General features: G+C 34.6%; 1 pseudogene; it reads left to right on the plus strand.

Annotated features, from left to right (window-relative positions):
• The first annotated feature begins 409 nt into the window (after window positions 1–409).
• On the plus strand, window positions 410–5,502 carry LOC129277661 (putative nuclease HARBI1; annotated as a pseudogene).
• Window positions 5,503–11,884: the final 6,382 nt, after the last annotated feature.

Below are 11,884 nucleotides of genomic sequence, written 5' to 3' on the forward strand. Positions count from 1 at the left end.
TAAAAACTATTGAAGGTTATAGCAAGTCATTCCTTTTTTTAAGGCCAAGTCCACTCTGACCAAAATTTGATTTGAATAAAAAGAAAAAAAATCAAACAAGCCTAACTCTGAAAATTTCATGTAAATCAGATGCAAAAAAAGAATCTTACGACACTCTATTGTGCATATAAGTATTTCGCAAAAATTCAGCTAAATCTTAAAATGTCAAACATTTATCATACCAGCCAACTGTTCCTATTAAATAGGAATATTCCTGTTTGTGTAAATAATAATTGCCATTTTTAATTTGGTTCCTATTTCTGTTAAAAAATGTTATGTAGTATTAATAGAACAGGAAATCTAAGAATGTTTCTAATTCTGGATATTTTTTGGCTCTCGTGGTTGGCAGGAATGCTTTCCTTTCTTACCTCTGATTCAGATAAAATTTACAGTATTATTCTTGTTTGATTTTTGTCTCGCCCACCAGAGGTGAAGGCGAGATTAACGTATCCAAATGTCGTCCGTCCGTCACAATCCTAATGGCACATAACTCTGCAACCGTAAGTCTCTTTTCAACTAAACTTAGATGGTAGATGGACTTGGGGAACATGCATCTTATGCTGCAGTCACAGGTCACATGGTAAGGTCAAAGGTCATTTACAGGTCAGCACTAAAGTTTACGTGCAAGGCTCTTTTGACAAGTGTTATTCCATCCCAGTCATTTCACAATGAAGTTTCGATAAAATTATGTTGCGTGCCCTCGCAAATCACGATATTCATGGTTATTTTCATAAGTAGGCAAGACACAAAATCGCTTTTGCCTTGTTCTCTTTGATTCGAATCAACTTTTTGTACTGCTTGACCTACCCTTTAACATAATACAGGCCAAACATTCCAATTCTGTTGAATCAATAAATACGTTTTTATTTGAAACAGTGTATTGAACATTTTCAGCCTTTTCTGATTTATATACAAGAATTAAAAACAAATAAACATGCTATATTTAAAAAAATGACTCTTCGATTTCTACTATTACATGTTTAATTGAAGGTTTATTCCAAATTATGCATGGTGACGAGGCATCAATATCTCAGCCATCTGTGAGCTGAGTCATCAAGAAGGTTTCAGAATCTATTGCAAGAAGGAAACGGGAATTCATGAGATTCCCAACAACGAGAGACGAACTTGAAACAACGCAGTGCTATGAGTACTGCGGGTTTCCCGGGGTTATCGGTGCTATAGATGGGACCCATGTCTACATCAGGAGTCCTGGTGGAGAACAAGCCCTGTTTTTCCTTAACAGGAAAAAAGGTATTCAGTTAATGTACAGGTTAGAATGATTGTATTTTTAACAGTTATCTCAAATTGTTTCTCAAAAAGCCATGTTTTTTTTTGTCTTGGGATGGATTCATATGCTTATTTATTTCATTTTGGAAATGGGAAATTCTTCAGCATAAGTAGTATTCATTTAGGAAACATACTATATTCATTATTGTTAGATTGCAGAGGAATTGCAATTTGATTCCCCCCCCCTCACCCTTGACACTTTTCTCGATAAATCTGTAACACAAAAAAAAAAATAATAACACGAAATTTTCTAGGGTACGCGATTCCGAAGTTACGTTTATGTAACCTGTTGTAAGTTCACGACTGACCATGAATTTGCTCAAACACAAAATTGTTTGTACACATCCAATGCTAATTCCGTAAGTAGCTAAACTTTGTAAGTTCCTAAAAGCAATTGAATTCATGTTATTTATGACTGAATAGTGTCACCAACGATTTCCATTAAAAAAATTCTAAAAAAGCAAACTAAAAAAATGTAAAAATACATAAGATCTTACAAAAATAAAATACATAAGGAAAAGTTTTTGATATATATATATTTTTTGTCTCACTTGCATAGCAAAGCGAGACTATTACAGCGCCATTTTACTGATGGCAATGGTGTTGTCAACATTGAATTCTTAAACCAAGGTTAAGTTTTTGAAAATGTCATTGGGTCAATTCACCCAAGGGCCAAATTGTACTGTCTCTAAATTTGCTCATATTTAGTTTATAGGGTAATTGATACGCCCTTTTCTTATTTTCTGACAAAATGGGCGTGACCTCCCATTTTTCTAATGGCCCTTGCACGGTAACTGGCAGTCCGAATTTCATGCAGGTGGTATCATTTGAAAGGGAATAAGGTGAACTATCTAAATGACACATTATTTTTTTACATAGGAGCTAGTTTGAATACATTGACCTTTTGACCTTTAAGCCCAGAGATCGGGGGGGGGGGGGCTAACTAATGTTTATTCTTGACCTTTTTATTTTGAACATTTTATTTCTCTTCGAATCATGAATAGGTTGTCTGCGATCATGCTGGGAAAATGACAAGTATCGTGGCAAGGTGGCCTGGCAGCACTCATGATTCAAGGATTTTCTCTGAGAGTTCGCTGAAACAACAGCTGGAGGCAAGGGCAGAAGGTACTGGGTGGCTACTTGGAGATAGTGGGTAAGGAGATTATTCATGTGATTATATACATTTTATAAAGGCGTCAACATTGAAATCTCATCATAACTTAAGAAGTATGTGGACCTAGATCATGAAACTTGGAAATGAGGGTTACCAAGTATCACTGATCATCTCGCATGAGTTTCAGGTCACATTGTGAAGGTCAAAGTTAATCGGCTGAAAATGCTATTTATAAAGGTGTTAGCAAATACACAAAAAAAAGGGAAATAAATTTAGAATCTAATATATTTTTTGGGTTCTTGGAATATCTCATGTATTTTTTGTTATGTTTAGTACTTTTCATAAATGTAATGTCTAATTCAAATTGGTTAAAAAATAACTGTTTTTCTTCATTTTTCAGGTAACCCTGCCTCCCGTTCCTGATGACTCCCATCCTACATCCTCATCATGGGCCACAGATGCGCTACAATAATGCCCCCAAAACAGGACGGTGCGTTATTGAGCGCACCTTTGGCCGTTGGAAGAGGAGGTTCCCTTGCCTCAATGATCTGCGCGTGAAGGTGGACACTACCTTACTATTATAGTGGCATGCTCGGTTCTTTGGAATATCTCTCTCACTCGTGGAGAGCAAGATATTCAAGAACTTGAGCCAATTGATGATGCAATGCCACCTGACCACCTTCCTCCTGGCCTCCGTGATGCTGTTGCTGGTAGGCTAAGGAGAGAACATATTATTGAGGACCATTTTACCCACCCTTAGAATCTCCAGAGTAGCAACTCAGTACCATCTGCTCAGGCAACAGTTGTTCTTTCAGTTACTCCAGTGAAATTCCAAGAATTATGATGCTGTCAAGGTACTTGTTATATTTCCAGCTAGCAGAGTTTCACGCAGCTACATTTTATTATGTATTAGGGCTTCATAAATGAATGTGGTTGCAGTTAACACTGATTTTACGAGAAAGTCTGCAAACCAAACTCACTTGTCACTATAACATTGTGGATCTAGGTCTGGTACAGTTACATAAACTAAAGTTTGTGACATCCTGAATCTAAGCTGAAAAATGAAAAATCACACTTAAGATCAGCAACTCAGATAAGCAGATGTGGGACAGTATTTATTATTGTTTTGAAAAATGCCCAACAATTGACCTGAATCCCGTGGTCGTTTTGCTTATTTCTTTGCAATTACACAATTTTTTCCAGAGTCCTTTGGCACATATGTTTATGCCCCCGCAGACGAAGTCCGCAGGGAGCATTAAGCGTTGCCCCTGTCCGTCCTTCCGTCCGTCCGACCCCTCACTTGGTTTCTGCGCAATAACTTGAAAAAAATGTAATAGTTTTTTAAAAATGTGGGTGTGCAGGTAGATGACACCAAAATACAGGCAAAGTTCGAATTTAAAGTCCGCAGATCAAAGCTTATTAAATGAGCGAGTTGGTTTCACCATGGTAACTTAAGAAATATTCAACATATTTTTATAAATTGTGGAGTGTAGGTAGACGACACCAAAATGCAGGCTAAGTTTGATTGCGGAGTCCGCAGGTCAAAGGTCATAGCTCATATATACAAGTTGATTTTTGCAAAGTAACTTAGCGTTAAGTGGGGGCATCTGTGTCCTTTGGACACATCCAAATTTTTAGTTTATTCATACCAGCAGACACCATGGTGTTTATTTCATTTGATTCTGTAAAAACTCATTTTGAGGTCGTTCCCACAGCTGGCATTTATCTTTAAATCTTATTTTGTTTTATCTCAATCTTTAAATATCAAATCTTTCACCCGATATTATTTCATAATCTATAATCAACCAAGTAGGTAATAGTTCAGTGGAATATGATCTTTATCTAGTTTTTCCTTTTGTCAGCTGCATCATGGTCATGATGAGCAAATATCCAGTAATCATACTCAAATTTACATGGAATGTGATAAGATAGTAGCTGCATGAAACCCTGCTCACAAACAGCTAATACACTAATTGTCATTTATTGTTTCCCACCATTCACTCCTGATGTAAACATATCTCATATGTACACCAAGCACACCTGGTTAGCCGTAGCATTCATAGAATTGTTGTTTTTTCAATGTTGTAAACTCTTAAATGTAACTTTCCTTTTTGCTTTAGTTTCGAAACCATCTTGAATGACTCGAGCAAACGGTGACCGATGATTTTGCCTTGTCACCATTGCATACAATAGCCCTTTTCTATACTTCACGAGGCCTTTGACTAGTTTAAGACTAGTAGTGGATCAATCTATTGTGTGTTTCTCCTGATTTCTTCAAGCATGTTGATGAAGCGTATTCCATACCATATGATAATTGCTCAAATTGATTTTTTTTTCCAGAATAGAACACGCAAAAGATGTATTGTTTTCATCTTTTAAATTTTGTTTTACTGTAAAAGATATTTCTGGTCAAATTATTGAATTTAGCAGATTTATTTGTAGTCACCAATATATGAAATTTAAAGAATGAAAACGTAGCTTGCATAACTATGTGAACAAATTTGTTTATTTTGTCATATAGAATATAAATTTCATTCCTTCAATCTGATATATACATATATTTGGAGCGTTGTGGCCCAGTGGATTAGTCTTCGGACTTTGAAACAGAGGGTCGTGGGTTCGAATCCCAGCCATGGCGTAATTTCCTTCAGCAAGAAACTGATCCACAGTGTGCTGCACTCAACCCAGGTGAGGTAAATGGGTACCGGTAGGAAGTAATTCCTTAAAAAGCTGTGTGCGCTATGAACGCCTAGCTTAGCCGGGTAATATAGGAGCGCCTTGAGCACCTAACAAGGTGGATATGTGCGCAATATAAATATCCTATATTATATTATTATTATTTCATTCTTCAAATACGGTATATACAAATTCAATACAAATATAAATGAATATAGATTATTTCTGCTCATACTCTCATGTTCAAATTGCAAATAGTAACTATGTGAACAAAAAGTGTATATCATATTCCATTCCTCCAATGTGCAAATTCAATACACAAACATTTATCATTTGAAAAATGTAGATTATTTGTACTCATATTATAAACCTTTGAGTTCAATTGCAATGAGTAATTATGAACAAAGTAGTGTATTTTATTTTTGTATAGAATATACTATATTTCATTCTTCCAATGTGGAATATACAAATTCACTACAAATATTTATCATTCAATAAATATATATTATTTCTGCTCGTACCCGAAGTGATATATATACAAATTCGATACACAAACAATTATCATTGAGAGATACAGATTATTCCTTCTCATATGATAAACTCTCGAGTTCAAATTGCAATGAGTAACTATGCATTTTATTGTTGATTATAATATATTATATTTCATTCTTCCAATGCGGTATATACAAATTCAATACAAGTATTTATCATTCAATAAATATATATTATTTCTGCTCATACTTTTGTGTTCAAATTGCAAAGAATAACCATGTGAACAAAAAAGTGTATACCATATTCCATTCCCTCAATGTGATATATACAAATTCAATACACAACCATCATTTGAGAAATATAGATTATTCCTACGCAAATGATAAACTCTAGAGTTCAAATTGCAATGAGTAAACTATGTATTTTATTGTTGTATAGAATATATTATATTTCATTCTTCCAATGCGGTATTTACAAACTCAATACACAAACATTTGTCAATTGATAAATATAGATACATGCTGCTCATACAATTCACTCAATTGAAATTGCAAAAAGTAGATAAGACCCCAAAAATATGAACAACTATCATGTCATTGTTGCATTGCAATAGTGTATCATGAGATGAGACCAGAGGCTCTCTGGAATCAGACACTTCCTCTACTTAATTCATTGTAGATGAGAAGGAAAAAAATAATTATACTCTAGTTAACTTCAATCAAAGGATTTTTTTAACAAAGATTCAATGAACAGTAGTAGTAGTAGACAAGTAGATAAGCTAAGAATGTTATGACATGCATAGTTAAATACACATATTTATATTATCCCAAATTATTATTAATTTGTAATATATGAAATAGATAGTTTAAGGATCTGAGTTCAAATTAGCATTGACCTTGTTAAGTGATCTACGAGCTTCCTCTTCCTTGTATTGTGCAGTTCGTATTTCTAGCTGAAGGATTTCAACTCTAAATTCATGCTCACGTTTGAGCCATGCATGCTCTTCTCTTGCCAGTTCAATCATTACTTCTTGTGCTGGACTGAGACTTTTTTTCTTTTTGTTTGGTTCCAGCTGTTCTAGATAGTGCAAGCTTCTCTTGGCAAATGGTCTGGTTTCTGTATTTCTATAATTTTATCATAATAAAAACATTTAATGTGTTTTTCCTACAAGGTTTTAGGCTTTCAAGTTCTCATCCCAATATATCCTGGACTATTTAAATAATATGTAACCCAAGATATCTGCCCTTTGTGCTATGGAGCATGCATTTCAATCACAACCCAATTTTACAAAATTAGTTTTTCCATAATATTTCATTGTTGAATAAAGAAGATGCTTGCTTTTGAAGTACAGTGGTGCATTGTTTAATTTCAAGTTACAGTTATATTTCATTTTATAAAGTATTTAATTATTTGTTTATTATATATATATCATATTGTTTATTGTATTCATGTGTAATTCATTGTACGGTATCACAATTTTTCTTAGAATTGGGCTAATGATGAATTTCTTTATGTGTTTATAAATGTACATGTATTTTCCACTATCTAAATTGTCACATGAATTTTGTCATATATTGGCAAGAAGGCAAATTCACATGAAAAAGTTTTCAAAATCAATTCATTTATATGATGGACTTTAAAGTATTTGAATAAAATTACAATACCTTGAGGGGTTTGCTGGTTGCAGAGTAGATCCAGGTCCAGTAGGCTTGGTAATTTGTCTTGGAAGAATAGGTGGAATTGAAGTCTCCCTATTTAAATTAAGAGTCCAATATAAGTTGTTTAAAGAATGAATAGGGTAAATTCAGGAATAGAATTCCTGCAATTTATTTTTATTTTGATGTAGATGAATTCAAGATAAATTAAAATAACATTAAATTATGTTTTGTTTATGCATATGTTAACATATTGTGGTCTACAACGATGGAACTATTGAATGGTAACTACCATGGTAAAAACCTACAGCCAATCAAATTAAGGGATTCCAAGATACTATTGGTTGATGATTTTATTTACATACCAACTACTGTTTGAATTCTGGTCTGTAAATGTTGAATTCATATTAAAAATTTTGAATATTACAAGCTTTGTAGCAATTTTTTTGAAATAAATGTGGTGACCTGAGTTTCAGTCAACATTAAATTAAAATGTTTGCCATACTCTGGTAAACTATTGTTTGATCAACTTGGATTGGTTACGAAGATTGTGAGAGGATGTAATTTCATTTATTAACTATCCTTTATTCATATTTGCTTCAGGTAGTTAGCAGATGAAAAAGATGACAGTTGATGAATGGTGCATGAGTCAGGCTTAGGAATCTCCATTCCTCCCCATTTACCTTGTTATGCTCAGCTATTTAAATAACTTGAAGCTGTTAAAGGGATTAATTAAAACATTTTCAATTAACATATTAATTCTAACTTACGTTTATCTGATTGTTTGATTTTTCTGCTTTCAGACAAAGGTTAGATTTTCATTTAATTGCCATCACAGCTCACTTAATACAATTAATAAAACATATGAAACAATGAATTTGAAATGAATAAATACTATGTTCCAGAGGTTGACGGTGTTAAGTCAGTTAGGGAAGATGGGACATTCTGTTGCTGGTTGCTGAGTAAGGAATAGTAATGTATGGCTGATAGTTATAAATTAATCATTATTATCCTGTTATTTCTACATGCATTTCTATATCTTTACGGAAAGAAGAAAAATTAATACATTCATCAAATCAATTTTCATACATATGTGTTCCAAAGTGTTGAAACTAATTTACATACACCCCCCCCCCCACACACACACAACCAAATCAAGAAAGAAAGAATGAGTAAATCAAATATTGAAATAAAATGAACAAATTTCAAGTAAGTAATATAAAAAGTTAATTTTCATCTCCGCTTATTGAATATATTTAATGGATCAATGAATAGGAATCCTTTTAGATAAATACCTTGTTCCAGAGGTTGATGGTTGATGGTTGACGGTTAAGTCTTGGGAAGCCAAATTCGTAGATTTGACGGTCTGTTGGTGGTAGCTGAGTAAGGAATAGTAATGTTTGGTTGATGGTTAGAAATTGAGCATTTATTAACATGTTATTTCTACATGCATTCCTATATTATTATCAAAAGAAAGAAAAATAGATTCATCTGATTAATTCTAATGTTTTCATGCATATAAAGTGTTCCATAGTGTCGACATTGGTTCACATACCCCCCGTCCCCACCATCAAGATAGAAAGAAAGAATGAGTAAATCAAATATTGAAATAAAATGAACAAATTTTAAGTAAGTGATATAAAAAGTTAATTTTCATCTCAGCTTATTGAATATATTTAATAGATCAATGAATATGAATCCTTAATCCTTTTAGATAAATACCTTGTTCCAAAGGTTGATGGTTGATGGTTGACGGTTAAGTCTTGGGAAGCCAAATTCGTAGATTGGACGGTCTGTTGGTGGTAGCTGAGTAAGGAATAGTAATGTATGGTTGATGGTTAGAAATTGAGCATTTATTAACATGTTATTTCTACATGCATTCCTATATCATTATCAAAATAAAGAAAAAAAGATTCATCTGATTAATTCTAATGTTTTCATGCATAAAAAGTGTTCCATAGTGTTGACATTGGTTCACATACCCACCCCCCCCCCCCCACCATCAAGATAGAAAGAAAGAATGAGTAAATCAAATTTTGAAATAAAATTAACAAACTTTAAGTAAGTGATGTAAAAAGTTAATGTTCATCTCTCAGTTAATTGAATATATTTAATTAATAGGAGTTCTTATTCCTTTAAAAAATACCTTGCTCCAGAGGTTGATGGTTGACGGTTAAGTCTAGGGATGCAAAATTCGCAGATTGGACATTCTTTTGCCGGTAGCTGAGTAGAGTAAAGAATAGTAATGTATGGGCTGGTAATTAGAAATATAACATGCATATTTCATAATGGAAAAATGTAATTAATTGAAATCCTAACAAATATTTCCTCATAACTTTTCATGTTAATTAATGCCAGTCAATTTTTAATAATAAATTAGTACCAAGGACTCTCTTTTGGAAACATTCTAACAAGTTCCATGGACAAGTACTTTCATGACGAGCTGCTCTGCGGGCCGACCCCCTATTTTTGAATTGCCAGTGGTACATACCTACCACATACCTTTCTGGTCAACTTTGGGTCCACTGTATGTTCCGACTAAATCATGCTTAAGCCCCTGATTATATGTACTTATTCTGTATCCAATCGCATAAATTTCAGGATGGGAGGGGGGGGGGGGCAAAAAAGGGAGGAAGGGAAAAAAGGAAAAGGGAGAAACAGAAAATTGGGTTGCCATAATAAAATGTTTACGCTTCCCCCACCCACAACTTTTATTCAGTGGCGGCACCAAGGGGGGCATTTGCCTCCCCAGTCAGGACCGTAGCCCCCTCCCCCCACCCCCCGAATAAAATATTTTTAAAAACTGTATAAAAAATGTATGGTAAATACAAGCAAAAAAAATGTATGCAAGGGGGGGGGGGGAAGTTAACTTAAATTTAGACAACTTCCTGTTTTACTGAATATTAAAAAAAAAATCACAAAAAGTGTGCACGATCGGATCCTTCGAACAGTTTCTCAAATGCAAAAGTGCCCCATGACTATATAGCTTGGTTGCTTTGTTCCCTCGCTTTCGAGATTCTTCGAAATATTTTCGCACGTTTATTAACCCCGACCACCCAAAAAAATTATATGTACTTATTCTGTATCCAATCGCATAAATTTCAGGATGGGGGGGGGGGCAAAAAAGGGAGTAAGGGAAAAAGGAAAAGGGAGAAACAGAAAATTGGGTTGTCATGATAAAATGTTTACGCTTCCCCCACCCACAACTTTTATTCAGTGGCGGCACCAAGGGGGGCATTTGCCTCCCCAGTCAGGACCGTAGCCCCCTCCCCCCACCCCCCGAATAAAATATTTTTAAAAACTGTATAAAAAATGTATGGTAAATACAAGCAAAAAAAATGTATGCAAGGGGGGGGGTACGTTAACTTAAATTTAGACAACTTCCTGTTTTACTGAATATTCTAAAAAATTCACAAAAAGTGTGCACGATCGGATCCTTCGAACAGTTTCTCAAATGCAAAAGTGCCCCATGACTATATAGCTTGGTTGCTTTGTTCCCTCGCTTTCGAGATTCTTCGAAATATTTTCGCACTTTTATTAACCCCGACCCCCCCCCCCCAAAAAAAAAAAAATGCTTACGGTGCTTTATGCCCCCCCCAAATTTTTTTTTTTTTTTTTTTTTTTTTTGGCACACCCCCCCCCACCCCCCCCCCCCCCCCCATTTACAAAATCCTGGTGCTGCCACTGATTTTAAGAAATTTTTCTCGAAGCCATGTTTGTTTCCCTCACAATTTTGGGCTTATCATGCTTCGCGGCCTATGCTACTTTTAATCAATAAATTCAAATCCACATCTTTAGATTTTTCTAAGTTTCAGGAAGGGTATGAGAGGGAGTACCGTATATTGAGAGAGGGATGTAGATCTATGTTTAATCGAGTCAACTGAGTAAATCCAGTACAGCTATATGCCTTTCATCCAGTTGGTTATACGCCGATAAAATTAATGGTAACAATTTATCATGAACAAACATCAAATAAATTGATCAATCATACCGGAAAATTAAGCACTTCATATCTAACGTAGATGTTGCATTTTCAGATTTTGTTTCCCCCTCACAATCCTATTTAACAATGTAGAAGACCAAATAAATGGGAATTTTTTTTGTGAAAGAATATAAAGGAAAAGTCTTGACTTTTGTGCGCGGAGCTAGACGTCAGTCTGATTTATGACTCTTGAACTCTCTCAATAAAAATTAAAGCAGTCTGCGCCAGGTCATCGGTCATCCCATGTAGCGCCCATTTTGAACTCGATTTTAAACGAGATCGAATTAGATCTCGAATCGAATTAGAGTCTACACCGCTCGTTCTTGATGGAAATTGGGTAAACGAAATCATGACTTCCTACGTGAATTGCTAAGGATCAATGCCACAAATTCATGGGCTGAAATACGATTGAGTTTGTACCAATTAAGGTACTGAAAATTCTTAAACTTTGATGTAGATCTAGATTTCCATTTTTGTCAAGTTCAACTAATAGTCTGGTCTGTTAGCGGATTTATGTGGACACGGTGGACAAAAGCATGATTTTTTCTCCAGACCTTTGTTTATGTATAAGAATTAAAAATGGGGTATGCTCCAAAAAATCTGGCTGCAGGAACAGAGAAAAAATGGGTGAAAATGTCA

Source organism: Lytechinus pictus, unplaced genomic scaffold, assembly GCF_037042905.1.
Source record: "Lytechinus pictus isolate F3 Inbred unplaced genomic scaffold, Lp3.0 scaffold_22, whole genome shotgun sequence".
Taxonomy (NCBI): Eukaryota; Metazoa; Echinodermata; class Echinoidea; order Temnopleuroida; family Toxopneustidae; genus Lytechinus; species Lytechinus pictus.